The sequence below is a fragment of the Passer domesticus genome, chromosome 2 (assembly GCF_036417665.1).
Source record: "Passer domesticus isolate bPasDom1 chromosome 2, bPasDom1.hap1, whole genome shotgun sequence".
In the NCBI taxonomy this organism is placed as follows: Eukaryota; Metazoa; Chordata; class Aves; order Passeriformes; family Passeridae; genus Passer; species Passer domesticus.
In genome coordinates this window covers 57,208,064-57,224,323 of record NC_087475.1, presented here as the reverse complement: position 1 = coordinate 57,224,323, position 16,260 = coordinate 57,208,064, and the positions used below count along the sequence as shown (strand labels likewise).

The 16,260-nt window shown below is 45.5% G+C and overlaps 1 protein-coding gene across 5 annotated transcripts in view; it reads left to right on the top strand.

The window, feature by feature from the left end:
• The window catches only part of TDRD3 (tudor domain containing 3), a 93,059-nt gene extending 92,604 nt beyond the window's left edge, over positions 1 to 455 (top strand). For 4 of the 5 annotated variants that reach the window (XM_064408630.1, XM_064408633.1, XM_064408635.1 and 1 more), the window contains one exon: positions 199 to 455. The gene's annotated coding sequence lies outside the window, so the exon portion shown is untranslated. The remainder of the gene's footprint in view (positions 1 to 198) is intronic. The other variant, XM_064408631.1, reaches the window with a different exon arrangement.
• The last annotated feature ends 15,805 nt before the right edge of the window (positions 456 to 16,260 follow it).

The window sequence follows — 16,260 nt, the reverse complement described above, 5'->3', positions numbered from 1 at the left end:
TACTGCATTGAAGTGCAGCCTTCTGATTTTTATTCTTTTAAAGAATTGTGTCTCTTAAGTACTGAAAAGCAAATATTCAGTCTTTTGGAGGAAGAAAATGAAGCGGCAGTGAAGCCTGTGTTGCACAGAGCCCAGGGATGGGGGTACTAGTGGTTTCTTGAGTGTCAATACTTTTTGTCCTTATCTGTTGTATTTTAGTTTTTTTTCATTTAGAAACCTACTTGGAGTCGAGGGGAATTCACTGGCAGCTCCCAACTTGCTGAACACTTCTTCTAGAAGAAATTCTGGGGTTTTCCAAGCAGCAGGATGGAACAAAGAAAGCTCGTGTGAGCAGAAGAAATTTGGACCTGACACCACAAAAGACTTTTTTAAAGTTCTTAGTTAAATGAAGCTGAATACTTTTTACATATGAAAGAGGCAAATTGTCATCAATAAAACCACAGTGCACTATTCTATTCTTTGCCTTGTATTCTTTTTACTGAGCCTCCATTGTTAGTTAAGATAATAATGTATCATGATTTTTTCTTAATTTTGAACTGATTTTACTTCTAATACTGCTTCTAGTAAAGTAAAATTAAAACATGTTTTCTCAAAAGCTGATAGGGTTGGGCATTTAATTTAGATTTTTAGTTAGCATCAGTGAAACATGTTAAAAAAATGCAGCTAATTGTACAGTAAAATGCTGAATAGGCTTTTGACTATGTTTTTTGTGTTTATTTTCCAAAGTTGCTAAAAGACATATTACAGATTTGCTTATTATGTTTTTTGTGATCTGTGACCCGAGGGTCAAAGGGGAGAAAGAAATAAAATAATCAGTTTCAATACTAATTTTCTAAATAATTTGAGGTAAATATTTTCTTTATAGAAATATTTATATTAAAGAAATAGAAACATTTCTAAAAGGTACGGAAAAATCATTTAAACAAAAAATACTGAGAGGTGCACATTGGTATTTTAAGCATAAGTATGTGTATAAATGCACACGCGTGAGCTGTTGGATAGTAGGTACTAACTTTCTTGTAATTTTAAACTGTGCTTTCTCTGCTTCACATTGCTAGAATTTTTTCAATTGTCATTGATGTTTGAACGAATCTTATGTCAAACTACTTTTCATTCTAAGCTGTATCTTTGAATCTTATGTGATTATGACAAATAGTTGAAATTTCATTATTTCTTTAGCTGAGAAGCACTCAAAATCTAGGTAACCTGCAAATCCCTTCTAAGCTTTATGCTGATCATTTAAGACTGAAATAGCACATATGTTTTGAGATAGTTTTGTAAACATAGAATTATACTTGAGAGAGGTATTGATGGTATAAATTGTTCAGTTAATTCTGCTGAATTTCTCTCTGAGTGCTCATACAAAACTGTTTGAATAGAACCTTGTTTATTTGGATGATAAGAAGTTTTATATTGAGGATGTAATTGAATGTATCTGCAGTACAGAATGTGGATTATTGTCTGAATGCAGTCAAATCTTACCAATCACATAAATTTTTGCAGAATAGTAAGCAACCAAATGTTTTGCTGTCTTAATGGATCTTAAGCAGCTTCTTCATAATTATGATGAACGTTACTAATAATTCTGAAGAACTCTGGAAGTTATAAACAGGAGCTGTACAATGGTAAAGTTCCTCACTGTCAACTAATACACAACTAGTTTTATGAAGTTTGTTAGATTTACATTAGAAAACACTTTCCAAATAGTATGAAACATCCTGGTCAGTTCTGCTAAATTGTACCAGCAACTAAATAAACTGTAGATCTAATACATTGCATGTTGGATACTTTACTTCCAGAATTATTGCTAAGACCACTGACAGCAGCTATTTAGCTTCATTAAGAAATGCAGCCATTGCATTGTTTTCAAAAGCAGTTTTGACTTTCCTTTGCAAATAGGATGTGCATTAAACAAGCCCTACAATCAGTGTACCAAAGCAACTTCTAAAATTAAAATAACTTTTATTTTCTTTTGAGCTTTCATTCTTGCTGTGAACTAAAACATAAAATAAAGAAAGCTACAGTCTGATTTAGTGAACTTTAAAAAATAATGTTTAGTTATAAAATTTTAAGATTACAAGTACAAAGCAGCATTCTTCTCTAGTGGCTGTGGCATTCTGAGATTATGACATGTATGTGCAGCTGTAGGCAAATGAAATATCCTTGAGAATGTTGTTTTGCTTTGTGAAACAGTAAAGACGATTTTCTGGTCTTTTTACTGGGGCTGTGGATCTAGAAAGCCAGAGTAAGCAAACAGCTCCAGAATCTTCTTGAAAAGTCATGTAGTCCTTGTATATTTTATGATTATTTTCTGCTTTGGCTTCTATTGAAATAATATATGATAAAAGTTCTGCCTTTCAGGATCTAAAGAACTGGTTTTTGAGTAGTTAAAAACTTATTGCATCAACCTGTTCTGCAAAGCAAGAATTTTTATATTCATGCTTTTTGATTCCTGTATCTAGAAGCAACATGACAAAAAACTAGGTGGGTATATGAATTACATTCTTGATTTGCATAGCCCAACAAAACAAAAAATACAATAATTTGCCAGTCATTCTGTAGTAAATTTTGCATGCACAAGAACATTAATTTATTTAGCTTTTGTGTTCAGAAGAAATTACTGTGTCTAGATAGTGATGTGACAGTTAACTTCCAGTTCATCAAAAGCAACAGCAAAAGCAAGCTCCTGAACTTGGTGTGGTCACATATGAGTGGTTAAAGGGGAAAAGGTGGTAAGGGGAACTGGATCCTGGTCATGCACACTATTTATTTATTAGCTTGATTTGTGGTTCTGTGTTGCAGTGTTCTTGGCTAGCTGTTGCTAAAACAAACCTGTTACAGAGGAAGTTTACCCATTGTAAGGTCGACATGAGCCAACCTGTGCTTCTTGACCTGTGAATCAGTAGGTCCCTGGTTCATGGCTTTCCTTTGCTAGGATTATAGATAGGACTTTAGAGAATTTCTGTGTTAAAATTAGGAGTGCAATTCAAATGAGGTATTTTGACTTGGACTTGTGTATAACATCTTTACCAAATGATAAAAAAAATCAGAATTTCTTGTTTAAATTATTCTGAAAGTTATATGCCAAGTTGGTAATACTATCATTGACTAGGATTTTTTTCTCCTTTATATTCTTGAGAGATAAAATAAGTTTGAAACAAAAAGTGGAAGTGATTTGGTTTTATCTTACAGGTTTTCAGAATTTTATATTAAAATCTGATTGAAATTGTCATGTTTGCATTTAAAATTCTTCCTTGGTCTAACATCTTCTGATAGATACATGTATATTTTAATATAGCTTTTCATCACTAGCGGGTACTTGTCTTTGGCAACAACTGTGCAAAGCATTTTGAGGATTGCTTGTCAAGGTCACTTTTCCAAGAAACACTGCTGGAATTTTCTCTGCAGAATCACTTGGCTTGAGTCTTATGCAGATGAAACATGTTGAAATATCGCTTTCCAAGGCACTATTAACAACACATATTTTCATTGGGATTCAAAATGTTGATATCACAGGAAAGACAAATCTTATCCGTAAGATGTACTTGGCATTAGATACATGAAGATTTAGTGTGAGGTAAATTTGAGGAATATTTGCAAGAGAACTCCCAAACAGCCAAAGTAGCTAATGAATGTTGGCAGTTGAAATAATCTGGTAGTATGGGGTGTACCGTCCCTTTTTAGCATTATGGTTGGAAGGAGCTTCATAGAGAAAAGTCTCCAGTGCTTTTATGCACACACAGGAATATATCATTTGGAGTGATTCTCTATATATGCGTTCTTGAAGAACAATTCTATTTCAGATGTCTTTTCATCACGTGACTTGATCCAACTCTAGTAAAATGCTGCAACTTTCTTGAGAGTAGTGTAAGCCTGAATAATGAATGAGCAATTGCACAACTAAGTTCAGTTTAGCTTTCTGCTTGCTATACAACTATTGGTGCATTCTCTTGGTGGTTTTTTTCTTTATGGAACATTTTTTGAGCAACTTACTGTAGGAGAGCAGCTCCTACAGCATGTGGAAGGTACTCCAAACTTTTAGGCACTGACCTTCTCATAGCATGGTATGCATGTGAAAAGCTTTCCTTAAAAAACAATGGTAAAGACTCATAATTACTCATTTTCAGTATATACTTCATATTACCTGCTTTATGTTGGCCTGTTCTGGCTTTAAATGTCAGTTTTGGTCTGGGAATGATTCAAAATAATGTAAAGGAGTAGAAATTATATCACTACTTAATTTTCCCACAAGATTGAGAGGCCATATAAAGTCAGTTTCCATGCAAGCACAGGGGCTGTTGATGGACAAAATTATGTCCTGGAAATTATGATGTTATCAGTGAAACCAAAATCTAGTATATATTGAAAAAAAATCTTACATATATTCAAGTAAACAGGAACTGTGAGGAGAAAAATTATTAGGTGTATAAGACCAACAGAGAACTATAGATTGTGTAAAAAAAAAATTGGCAGCTTCTTCTATGGAAAGTGTTTATAGTCATTACATAGTGCCTTGCAATTTTTCATGCAACTTGACTATTTCTATCATAAAATGAATGCATAGGTAAATCTTGTGCAGAAGATATTAATGTAATTTTCAGACAGTTTAGTTTGTCATGGGATTTTGAATGCTTTACATTTGTACAATGTGTTTCTAAACTGCAATGGTTAAAGGAAATAAATAATATTTTATATTTGTTTTATAGTCAAAATAATCCCAGGCATATTTTGTTAGTCATTTGATGAATGGCTGTGCCTCTGCTAAAACAGCTATAATCTAAATTGACTATGCACAGATTTATGTCTCAATCTAACTGTATTTGTGCTGAATATTTTTCTGTAGCTATTTTGAAAAGGAACTTGTTTACACAAATAATGAAAGTGAAAAGCAGAATAAAGAAGGAATTCTTATCATTTTGATAGGTCATGAAGGAATCCATGGGGTTTTGTTCACTGGGGGACTAGAATAGTATATACAAAGCCCATGTTCCATGTACTATTTGAATGCAAAATAGGTTTCTTCAAAATTGATATTTTAAATTTTTTTTTCCTCAGTCTGCTAATTCAAAAATATTTTAGCCCAGTGTAATTCATGGGATAAGACTCGTAATCTACTCTGACATTTCACTGCTCTTGCTGTATCAGTCTTGTGATCAAATGCTCCTAATAATAGATATTCTTGATGGCCAGGTACTAAGTGTGGTTTTTATTTCAATTTATTGCGTTAAAATTTTTATCAAAACTTGAATTAACTTTGTTGTTGTAGCGACCTGGTTCTAAGGAAACGCAGCACGACGGCCCAATGCTCTTGGCCGCTCGGGCTAAGGACACGCAGACATCAATGTGATAGACGGTCCAAAGGCCCTTTATTGGTTTTCTCCTCGGTATATATACCCTTGGTCCTTCCCCTACCTTTGGGGTCTGACTTTTACCTTATATGGTTAGTAAGGGGACTGGGTGGAGGCCGTGTTAGTGGGGGGTTACAACATTCTTGAGGGGATTACAACATTCTTGGCCTCTTGTCCTGCGGCTATCCTTATCTCTGGGAGTCAGGTGAGGGAGGCCCTATCAGGTTTCCGTGACAGCCCGAAATCTTCCGACCGCCTGTCCCTATTCTCTCTGCCACATCTCCCCCCCCTTCTCCCACAAATGGATGAGGTAGTTGTCTACATGCTGATATGAGGTATCTAAGGTTGTTGCTTGACAAGGAAAGGGGATTTGGGGTTCCTGAGTTAGTTTTTCTGCCTGGCAAGTTCTTTCTCGGGTTCTTGCGTCCGGCAGCGTTCCCTGTTGAACTTCTTGTTGAATTCACAGCATCGGATGTCTGCCTAAGAGCAGGATGTTGGTCCGTTCCAGGCGGGTCCGGACGAATGAGACTAGCTTGTTCAGTAGGCACGGTCCGAACGTGACGGCTAGAAGCAGGATTGCTAACGGACCTATTAGGGAAGAAATTAGAGTGGTTAGCCATGGTGATTGATTGAACCAGGATTCGAACCAGCTTTGTTGGTCGTCTCTGTCTCTCTGTCTCTGAGCCAGTCTGTTTCGGAGTTCCGCCATGGAGTCTCTGACGACTCCTGTGTGGTCTGCGTAGAAACAGCATTCCTCCTTTAAGGCGGCGCACAGGCCTCCTTGTTGCATGAGTAGGAGGTCCAGTCCTCGCCTGTTCTGCAGGACCACCTCTGAAAGTGAGGAAACTGATTTCTCTAGAAAGGATATGGATTTCTCTATTCTCTGTAGATCCTCGTCGACGGTCCTCTGCAGCTGGGACAAACCTTGGTGATGGGTCGCCAAGGCCGCGACTCCCGTTGCTGTTCCTGCCGCTCCTAGGCCGAGCAACATTGCGATTGTTATGCCTGTTATTATTTCTCTCTTGTGGAGTCGGCTGGGTTCTCCGAGGAGTTGGTACACCTCCTCGTCTGAGTGATACAGGATCCTGGGAACGATCAAGACTTGGACACAGAAGTCTGTTGAGTCATTGAATTTGTCTAGGAACACACAGGGACTCACTCCGGATCTTTGGCAAACCCACATGCCCGATGCGGATGGGACTACCCACTTTTTTCTCCTGTCAAGTTTGACTACTTTGGTGCACACGTTGCCTTCCCGCCTAGCTAGGGCTGTATTTCCAAAGCATCTCCCCCTCCCCGTGACCTGACTCAGGGTGATTCCTTTGCGGGGAGTGTCCCATCTACATTGGTGAGGGGCGTCTGCTGAGGAATATGTGAAAGGGGTATCTAAGGCGACTCCTTCGTAAAAGGGTGGTTTGACATCGTAACATAGCCAACAGGAATTGGTTAGGTTAGGGTTGGATTCGTTTAGGGATAGGAAGGTAGCTTCTAACATGCGAAGGATTGGGTCTGAATCCGACTTAGCTAAGCGATGTGTCTGAATGGTTCTCGCTAGGCCTGTCTGGGTATTCGCGACCCTTGTAGGTAAGGTTTTGGGGTAGGTCGTGTTTTTCCCTTTCTGCACGCTTTTGATTGCTTTGTTTGGTCCGACCGCTCGGGGTACTGACGGTATGAGCCTGATAATCTGCACGTTTACCCACTCGTTTGTCCCGTGAAGGACTACTGTCCACATTTTTCCGAAGGCCCAACTGGGGTCTCTGGGCTGCAAGACTGTCATGTTGTACCTAATACATTTCTGGATTTTTGGGAGTTTGTGGCTGTTTCGATGGGTGCTTTCGTGATGGAAGAGTGGTGTTTTGCAGCCTTTTGGCGCCCAAGTGAACTGTAAGAATCTGTCGGGTTCCTGTGGGTCCCACCCCGGCCCTGTCGGTCTGGTGTCTGTGACTATTGTTTCACAACCGTAGTGTCCGCAATATCCCCACCCCGGGCGATTACAGTAACTTTTTCCGGGGTTTGAGGCTGGGCACCAATAGGATAGGTATGTGTTTTTGGCATATGGGGAATGAGGGTCTGGCTTTGGTCGTCCCGGGAACAGGTCTGTAATGCGAAGTATGAAGGATGGGGCGTCTGGTGTAATGACGTGTCTGAGCACCTTGTCATTGGTGAGGTGCCGTATGACCCACCTGAATGGCTGATGGGGATAGTACTGTGAGCTGGCTTGCCCCCTGGCAACTAGCCCCAGCAGCAACATTACCCAGAGATACCCTTGATGACTGGATCTCGCCCGTGCCGGTCCTTCGGGTGCTGTCTGGCGGCTCGGTGGTCTGTCTCTCTCCTCCGGAACGCGAGTGTGCACGTCTCGCGGACGTCTCTTGATCATGTCCTGTAAACAGAAACTCGCCATTCTCATTAGCGTCACCCTGCTCCTTTTGGAGATCTGGTTTGATCGATTTAAGTGGACACCACCTGATTTCTCCGTCTTTTTTGACTGCTGCGTACCCTCGTCCCGTGAGCATTAACCTCCAACCCCGTTCCCATTCGCCTAGCTCGTTCCTTATTATTACTCGTGGACCCTCCTCCTGCATTCGAGTGGTCCAATGTTTTTGGACAGGACTGTTTGTCTCGTCCCCCCTGGGAAATTGATTGAGCGCTAACAAAGCTGTTGCTAGTATGCGTGCCTGCTCTCCTGGGGGAATGGAGTTGGCAAAGCCGTCTGCTTTTGCCAACACCTCTATTCTGGTTTTTAGGGTCTGATTTGCCCGCTCTACTATTGCCTGCCCGGTACTGTTGTAAGGGATACCTTGTACCAGGGTGATACCCCATTTCTTGGCGAATTCTTGCGCCTGCTTGGAAGTGAAATTCGACCCGTTATCTGTTTTGATTTGTTTGGGGACACCGAGCCATGCCATGGCTGTCAGCCAGTGCTGAATCGTGGCTTTTGAGTCTGTTTTGAGGTGCTGCGTGGCTACTATCGTTCCGCTGAAGGTGTCTACTGTCACTGCTAGCCACGCTCTTGGCTTCATCAGTTGGCACACGGTGAAGTCCGATTGCCAGATTTCTGAGGGCTTGAGGCCTCTTGGATTGACTCCGCTGGTCCACAGTGGTGACTTCTGGCAATGAGGACAGGTCGCCACTACGTGTTTTGCGTCTGCTGTCGAGATTCCGCATCTCTTTGCCAGTGCTTTTGCCCCGATGTGAAGCGATTCGTGCAGCTGACGCGCTTCTTGCAACGTCCAAACTCCTTTTGCTGCGGCGTCCGCTTTGTCGTTGCCGATCTGGAAGTAACCCTTGACTGGGTTGTGGCTGTTGATGTGTATGACGGATATGGTGCCCTGTCGTGAGGAGAGCGCTTCTTCCAGCATTTGGGCTGCTGCTGATGTTGACACCCCCGGTTCTGCCATGGCTAGGCAGAGTTTTGCCACGAATATGGAGTCTGTCACGATGTTGAGGTGTTCCTCTCGGAAGAGTCCGCACGCCAAGGCTACTGCTGCTGCCTCCAGTTGCTGCACTGACAGTGTTGGGTCACACGCTTTGATGCAATGCCATTGCTCTCCTGCCTGCCACACTGCCGTTGCGGTCGAGGTCGTGGAGGAAGCGTCCGTGAAGACTGTCGGTCCTGGCTGCGGTCTGTCTCTGACCTTCGGTGGCATGTCTATGTCGACGATGGTCAGCAGCTGAGTCCAAGGCGGCTTGGCGGAGTAGGAGATTTCTCCTCCGAAGCCGGTGAGTGCAAGGGCTAGGTGCTCCGATATTGTTGTCGATTCTGTTGCCGGTTGCTTGCGAAGCGGAAGGTGGATCCTTGTTGGCTCCGTTCCTAGGTGTTTCAGGGCGAGTTTTCTGCCTTTTATGATGAGGTTCGCGATGCATTCTGTTCCTGGGGAGAACGCTCGAGCTGGTCTTCCGAGGACCACCCATTGGATCGGTCGGGACTTCTCGGTAGGTCCTTGGGCCAATGCTCCCACTCCTCCTTTCGGCGTGAAGTGGACGTACAAGTCCAGGGGCATAGCTGGGTTCCACCTGGCAAGCGTGCCAGTGGACATCTGGTGTTCGATGAAGTCGAGGGAGCTCTTTGCTTGCGGTGTCAGCTCCTTTGGTTCCCAGGGCTGCTTCCCTTTCAGGAGGTCGTGCAAAGGGTCCATGACCTCCGGAGGAACCAGGATGATGTTGCGAAGCCACTGCAGTGATCCTACCAGGCGCTGGACGTCGTGTAGTGTCTTGACGTCTCGGTTCACTCTCACCCTTGGAGGGGTCACGTAGGAGCTTGTGATCCCTACTCCCAGGAATGTCACGCAGGGTCCTTTCTTGATCTTTGCGGTCGCGATCTCGAAACCGTTGGCTCGCAGGGTTTCTGTGACTGTGGACACCAGGTGATCCACCTGGCTCGTTGATGGAGCTGCGATCAGGATGTCGTCCATGTATTGGATGATGGTTGCGGTGGGATAGGAGTGTCGAACTGGCGTCAGCGCTTTGTCCACGGAGATCTGGCATATAGTCGGACTGTCCACCAAACCTTGTGGTAGCACTCTCCACTGGAAGCGCAGATTTGGCCGCTTACCGTTCGGAAACACAACGGAAAAGGCGAATCGTTCTTTGTCCTCAGGGTGCAAGGGTATGGAAAAGAAACAGTCTTTGATGTCCAGCACTGCGCATGGCTGTCCCTCGGGTATGGCTGAGTTTGCGGGTATCAGGGTCTGAACTGGACCCTTGGGTTGAATTGTCTTATTCACTTCTCTTAGGTCGTGGATGAGGCGATAGCCTTCCCCTGACCTTTTGGGGATCACGAATACAGGGGTATTCCATGGGCTAGTGGTCGGTTCTATGTGACCCTTTTGTAACTCACGATCGACCAATTCTAATAAGGCTGCCACTCGAGGCTCAGATAGGGGCCACTGCTCGACCCATATGGGGTTTGATGATTTCCAAGTTATTTTGATTGGCAGCGCTGGGTGTATGGCAGTGGCCCTCATTATAAATTTGTGATCCTGACTCCTAACATAGCAAGGACGTCCCTTCCCAACAGGGGTGGAGAATTCTGCAGGATGTATGGATAGACTGCTACTGTTTTTTCTGGCCCCTCTTTTGTGTGAAGTGCCAATGTCTGGGCCAACTTGCTAGGGGAAAAACCGTGCAGTCTGACCCCGTGTCCGCCCAAAACTGAAGCCCTATGACGTGGGGGTCTAGGCTGTTATAAAGGCGACATGCCGCCCACACCTTTGAAGGCTCCTTCCCTATTTTCATGGCCAAGGCCACCCAGGGGCCCCGCTCTGGGGCACTCCCTGCTGGCCCTGCGGCATCGGCGTGGTTTGTGGCTGTGGCGGATGCGAAAGTACCGCTGGTGGTGCTGGGCAGCTCTGCCATTGTATTGCTGGCAGGGGTGTGGTACTGACTGCTCCCTGTGACGGCATAGGGTACGAGGGTCCCCTGCCCCACCGGGGATTGGCATAGGTGGGCCGTCTCATATTCATTGCGGGAGGAGGCCGAATATGGCCCGTGTGGCTCCTCCCTCTCCGGTTTCCCCGGGGCCTAGACCTGCAATCCCTGGCCATGTGACCCTTCCTCCCACAGCTCCAGCAAATCCCCCCTGTACGTGTCTGGGGCGATGGTGCTGCTAGAGGAGGTTGTGTCGGGTGAGGACAGCCTGCTGCAACATGGCCTGCCTGGCCACATTTAAAGCAAGCCATGACACTGGTTAGGGTATTGACGGCTGCCTGAATAGGTGTCAGCTGTTCCTCCCTTACCACGTGTTTTATCATTCCAGCTAGGTTGGTTCCGGCTGGCAGGGAACGCAGGATCTCTTTGGTGACTGAGTTACACTGCTGGCGAAGGCAGTCGGTCACCACTGATTCTATGGCTGCTACGGGTATTGTGGAGGAATCCAGGGCTGTTTTCAGCCGGTCTACGAAATGTGTGAAGCTTTCACTCTCTCCCTGTTGGATGGTAGACCAAGGTGCTGGTCTGGTTACCACCCCCGAGGCTGCCTTTATAGCCTGTCTGGCTGCCCTAGTTGTTGCTCTGACCTCCTCAGCCCGTAGCTGTGCTGCTTGCTGCTGTGGTGTAGCTACGTCGTCATGCCTCCCCAGCAACCTGGCTAAACTCGAGCCATGAAGTTGTTGCCCCTCGCCCGATGCCTGGGCTAAAGCTGTTGTGCAATTGTCTGTCCATTCTTGTTTAAATACAATCATACCCGCCGCGTCAAATATCATACGAGCGATTTGTCTAATGTCGAAGGGAAGTAAATCGTCATTGCTAAAAAGCCCGTCTATTAAAGTAGTAACCACTGCTGAGTTGATCCCTTTTTCTGAAATTGCTTTCGCTATTGTCTGAACCTCTTTTACGTTTATTGGTGTATACGTTCGCTGCTGATTTCCCTGGGCCCCTGTAACTCTGACTGGGTAAGCATGAACGCTGGTCATATCCACCCAATCTGCACATGCTATCTTTATTTTGCTCCAGTCTGTAAGCTTATGTTGTGTTTGCTTCCCGGTTTTATTGAAAGCTTTATTCGGTTTCGCTTGAAACCGCGTTAATTCTGCCCTCTCGGCTTCCGAGTCACAGTCTGACTCGGTAAGCTCGGTTGAGCTGACTGAGGAGCTCTCACTGGTCTCCGAGCCGGAAGTTGAATGCCAGTACGCTTCCGGTCTGCTCCGCGTTTTCCCGCGGCTCCGCCCCCGCTCCTCCCCTCGGGGGTGGAGTCGCGCCTCCCCTCGCGAGCGGTGTCGCTCTCGTTCCTCCCCTCGTGGGCGGTGTCGCTCCGCTTCTCGGGGGGGGCGCCGCTCTCGCCCCCCGTGAGTTTCCTGCCCCCTGCGGGGCGGGGTCTCCCCCTTATACGGTGGCGCCGCTGGGCGCGGCTCCCGTTCGGGTGTCCGCCCCCCCGCACCTTCTCGCGCGTGCGCGGTAGTGTTCTTTCTCGGCTCTATGCTGTTCTCGCCGCTGGGCGGCTGGCCCCGCCCCTCTCCCGCGTGGCCCGCGCCATTTTCAAACCCGTATGGCGGCGGTGCGGCTCTGGCGCCGGGTCCGCCGGCCGCCGCCGGCACGGCGTTGCCGGACTCCGCGGCCGCGACACTCTCCGCGCGGCGCGCGTCTGCCATTAAACCTTCCCAGAACGAACGCGAGTCCTGTTCCGCCGTCAGCGTCCCCGAATCGGCGGTTCGCGGTGGGGGGAGGGGAGGGGGCAGCGGCTCCGCGACCCCGGCGGGCTCCTCGGGCGGGCCGGGGCCGGGCGCGCTCCGCGGGGGGTTCAAGGGGTCCCGCAAGGTGGGCTGTGGGGTCGGGGAGTCCCGCGGGCACTGCGGAGGGGTCAGGGGGTCCCCCCGGGGCGCCGGGTGGTCGCGACCCGGGCTCGCGTCCGCGCGCGGGTTCGGGCGGGGAACGCCCGCCTCCCGCGCGCTCCCCCCCACCTCCGGGCTGTTTCCCGGGGCCGTTTGGGTCGCAGCCACGCTCCCGATTTTTGGGGTTGCTAACAGCATGGTCTTCGCTGCTTCCCATGCCTCCTGCTGTTCTGAGGCCTTTTTTAAAGCTTCCTCTGCTTTAGCCCACGCCTTAAGACATTTCCCACTGCCTGTAACCTTTAAATCCTCGGCTAAAGCGAGTGTACATCTCTCCCACACTTCTGAATTCAATATGTCTATGGGACGATTTATCGTCCTTAGCTCTTGGAGCTTATTAATAGCAAGCTGAAAATGCTTGAAGTCACATCTAATACCCCATTGTAAATTAAAATAACTCACGACTCGGGCTACAGCTTCCATGAGGCTGAGGCGGTCCCCACGCGACTCGGGCCACGACTTCCGCGAGACTGGCGGTCCTACAAGACTCTGGTCACAACTTCTGCAAGGTTGCGGCGGTCCTCGTAAAACTCAGGCCACAGCTTGTATGAGGCTATGGCGGTTCCAATTCAAACTCAGGCCACAGCTTGTATGAGGCTGTGGCGGTTTCCGGAGGCGTCCCTCCTCGCTGTGGTGGAGTCCAGGACCCCCCGCAGCCGCTGGCCTTGTCCAGGAGACTCCCGATCCCGGGTTCTGTTTCTTTTGTGTTCCCGGGTTTCGGCACCACTTGTTGTAGCGACCTGGTTCTAAGGAAACGCAGCACGACGGCCCAATGCTCTTGGCCGCTCGGGCTAAGGACACGCAGACATCAATGTGATAGACGGTCCAAAGGCCCTTTATTGGTTTTCTCCTCGGTATATATACCCTTGGTCCTTCCCCTACCTTTGGGGTCTGACTTTTACCTTATATGGTTAGTAAGGGGACTGGGTGGAGGCCGTGTTAGTGGGGGGTTACAACATTCTTGAGGGGATTACAACATTCTTGGCCTCTTGTCCTGCGGCTATCCTTATCTCTGGGAGTCAGGTGAGGGAGGCCCTATCAGGTTTCCGTGACAGCCCGAAATCTTCCGACCGCCTGTCCCTATTCTCTCTGCCACACTTTGTACATGGCAAAGATGAGACGTGCTATATTGACTTCCATCACAAGTAGGAGCTACAACTCAGTTTCAGTGTACTTCAGCTGCAGAAATGACAATAGAATTCAGTTGTGCTGCTCCATTTTGCTTAGTTGCATTAACTTTTATCTCTCATTTTCAAAAAGAAAATAAATTCTTACAGCTGTGCATAAACTACTGAAATGGACTGAGTTTAAAACAAGAAGCTGATGCCTATTACATCTTTAGAAAGAAACAGAAAATTGGAAGAGTTGTGAAATGTGAAAACTTGCCACACATATTGACAAGAACCTTTATGCTCTGTGTATGTAGAATTGGGCAATTTTTTCCAAAATAATGAAGATCTGAACAATTCCTGTATAGAATAATTGTATTTGAAAACAGTTTATTCCTGTATTTCAGTCTCTGTATCCTGTGAGGAACCTGGCTTTCATTGCCTCTGGCACTTAATCTTTCTCACAGCACTTTGCAAGAAGCCAGGCAATGATTGGGAGTAGCAGATGAATATTGATGGAAAAGTTAAGATACTGATACTGGTGTGTGAGTTCCTCCAAACTTAATGTGAGAAGCTGCTCCCTGGAAGAAGTGAAAGAAGCTGTGACACTGTAGTTAAATAGCTGTAAAAGGTGAATGTTGTATCATTAATGCATCATTAATGTGTTGCAAAGTGCAGTTGTGCATACTGGAACAAGGACAAGACAGGTGGAAATATAACTTTAAATGATGATACAGTAACAATTTTTTTCCAAATAGAGTTTGCCATGGGCTGAAAAGTACTTAGCATCTTGAAATGCAGATACTAATGGGCAGAATGTACAGTATAGAAAGAATCTCAGATTTAAGATGGTTTCAGTTTTTCATCCATATCACCACCACTTTTTTAACTTCCCTGTTTTGCATTAATGTGATTTTTTTTTGAGGCAGGTGTTAAGAAGGTCTTTAACACTGTTTGCCTGACATGCTGGTGAGGTGCTCTTTCTTTCTAGTAGGCAAATAAAACCAGTCTGCCGCTAGATTTTTTATTTTCTCTTTTCATTAAGAGAGTGTTAAGAGATAGCAGTAGCTATATATTAATGTTCCTTTGATACAATTGGAGACACTCTTTCAGTAAGGGCAGACCATGTAGTCTCGTTTGGATGAAGTGTGGGTCTTACGCTGAAGGCCAGGCAATCTGTGTAACTGAATTTTTGTGCTCGTCTGACCAAAGCCTTGACGTCTCCTCCTGTAATTTTTCTACCACCTGCAGTAGAGAAAACATCAATGAATGATGAGTCACATTCTTTCTTTGTTATGTGCAATTATGGTCTGTTTAGGCAACAAGTTCCCAAGGAGTCCATGTGTCTGTCAATAAAATGTGTGTCTGAAGTGTTTGGGCCACAGTGTTCATTTTGGCCATTTCTGCTCTGCAATCTGTGAGCTGTTAACCACTGCATTTAGTAATTTTTTTTAAACTTTTCCCTAAGTAACATAACACCTACAACTTTAGCCTAATGTAGTACAGAATACTAATGATACTTGGTTTAGATTTTGTATCTTGGTTTTTTTTGTGACAAAAAATCTGCTGTTTCACATGGAAAATATTCTGCTTTGGGATGGACTGGGCAGGAGTAATACTACTGTGTACTTTTGTCTCAGATCTGTTCATCAAAGGCTGCTTATCACTGCTACTTAGCATTTTAATATATTTTTAAGGCAATTTTCACTTGGATCACGTAGGATGTAGACTTTTATCCAGATATATTTTCAGCATAGCAAATAACACTCTCCTGAGTCCTTTGCATATGAGGTCTTTGTTAAGTTTTTTTTTATGGGCATTGATTAACTTATGCCTTTGATAAGGTTCCTTAGCTCTTGAAAGCACTTAGCTCTAATTCCCTATTACTTCTATTACCAGATTGTTCCAGAATTTAATTCCCCAGAAGGCTAAAAATCTTCTAATTACAGCCTAAAAATATTCAATTATACACACTTGTTCTTTTGTCACTGTTGACCTTCACATGATGAGAGCTCTCATCTGACCCTTGAGGTGTTTTTCTGGACTGTGCTGAGTGATGGTGTGGAAGAAAAATATTCTGTGAATCATGCTCAATAGCCATTTGCAGTGTGGTAGCACACTGTCACAGCAGGTTCTGTGATTCTCATGATCCTACATGCTTATAATGCATGCAGCAATTTCTATTCACTTGTATATGTCTTCACTGAATTTATTCATTCTTTAAAATTATAGTCTTGTGTGTTCTTCTTCTAGTGAGCAGGAAAAAAGACTCTGTGGTGTTGCAGCAGATTAGATGGGACCTCAGGAAATGCATGTCTAGGTCAACCTCCTGCTCACAACCATGTCAGCTGTAGGATCAAATAGGGCTCATTGCTCAGGGCTTCAACCAGTCAGGCCTCGGAACTGTTCAGGCACGTGGAGGCACAGCCTTCTGTGCAACCTGCTCCAATGTTTGGTTCACTGTCCTCAGGGGAAAGA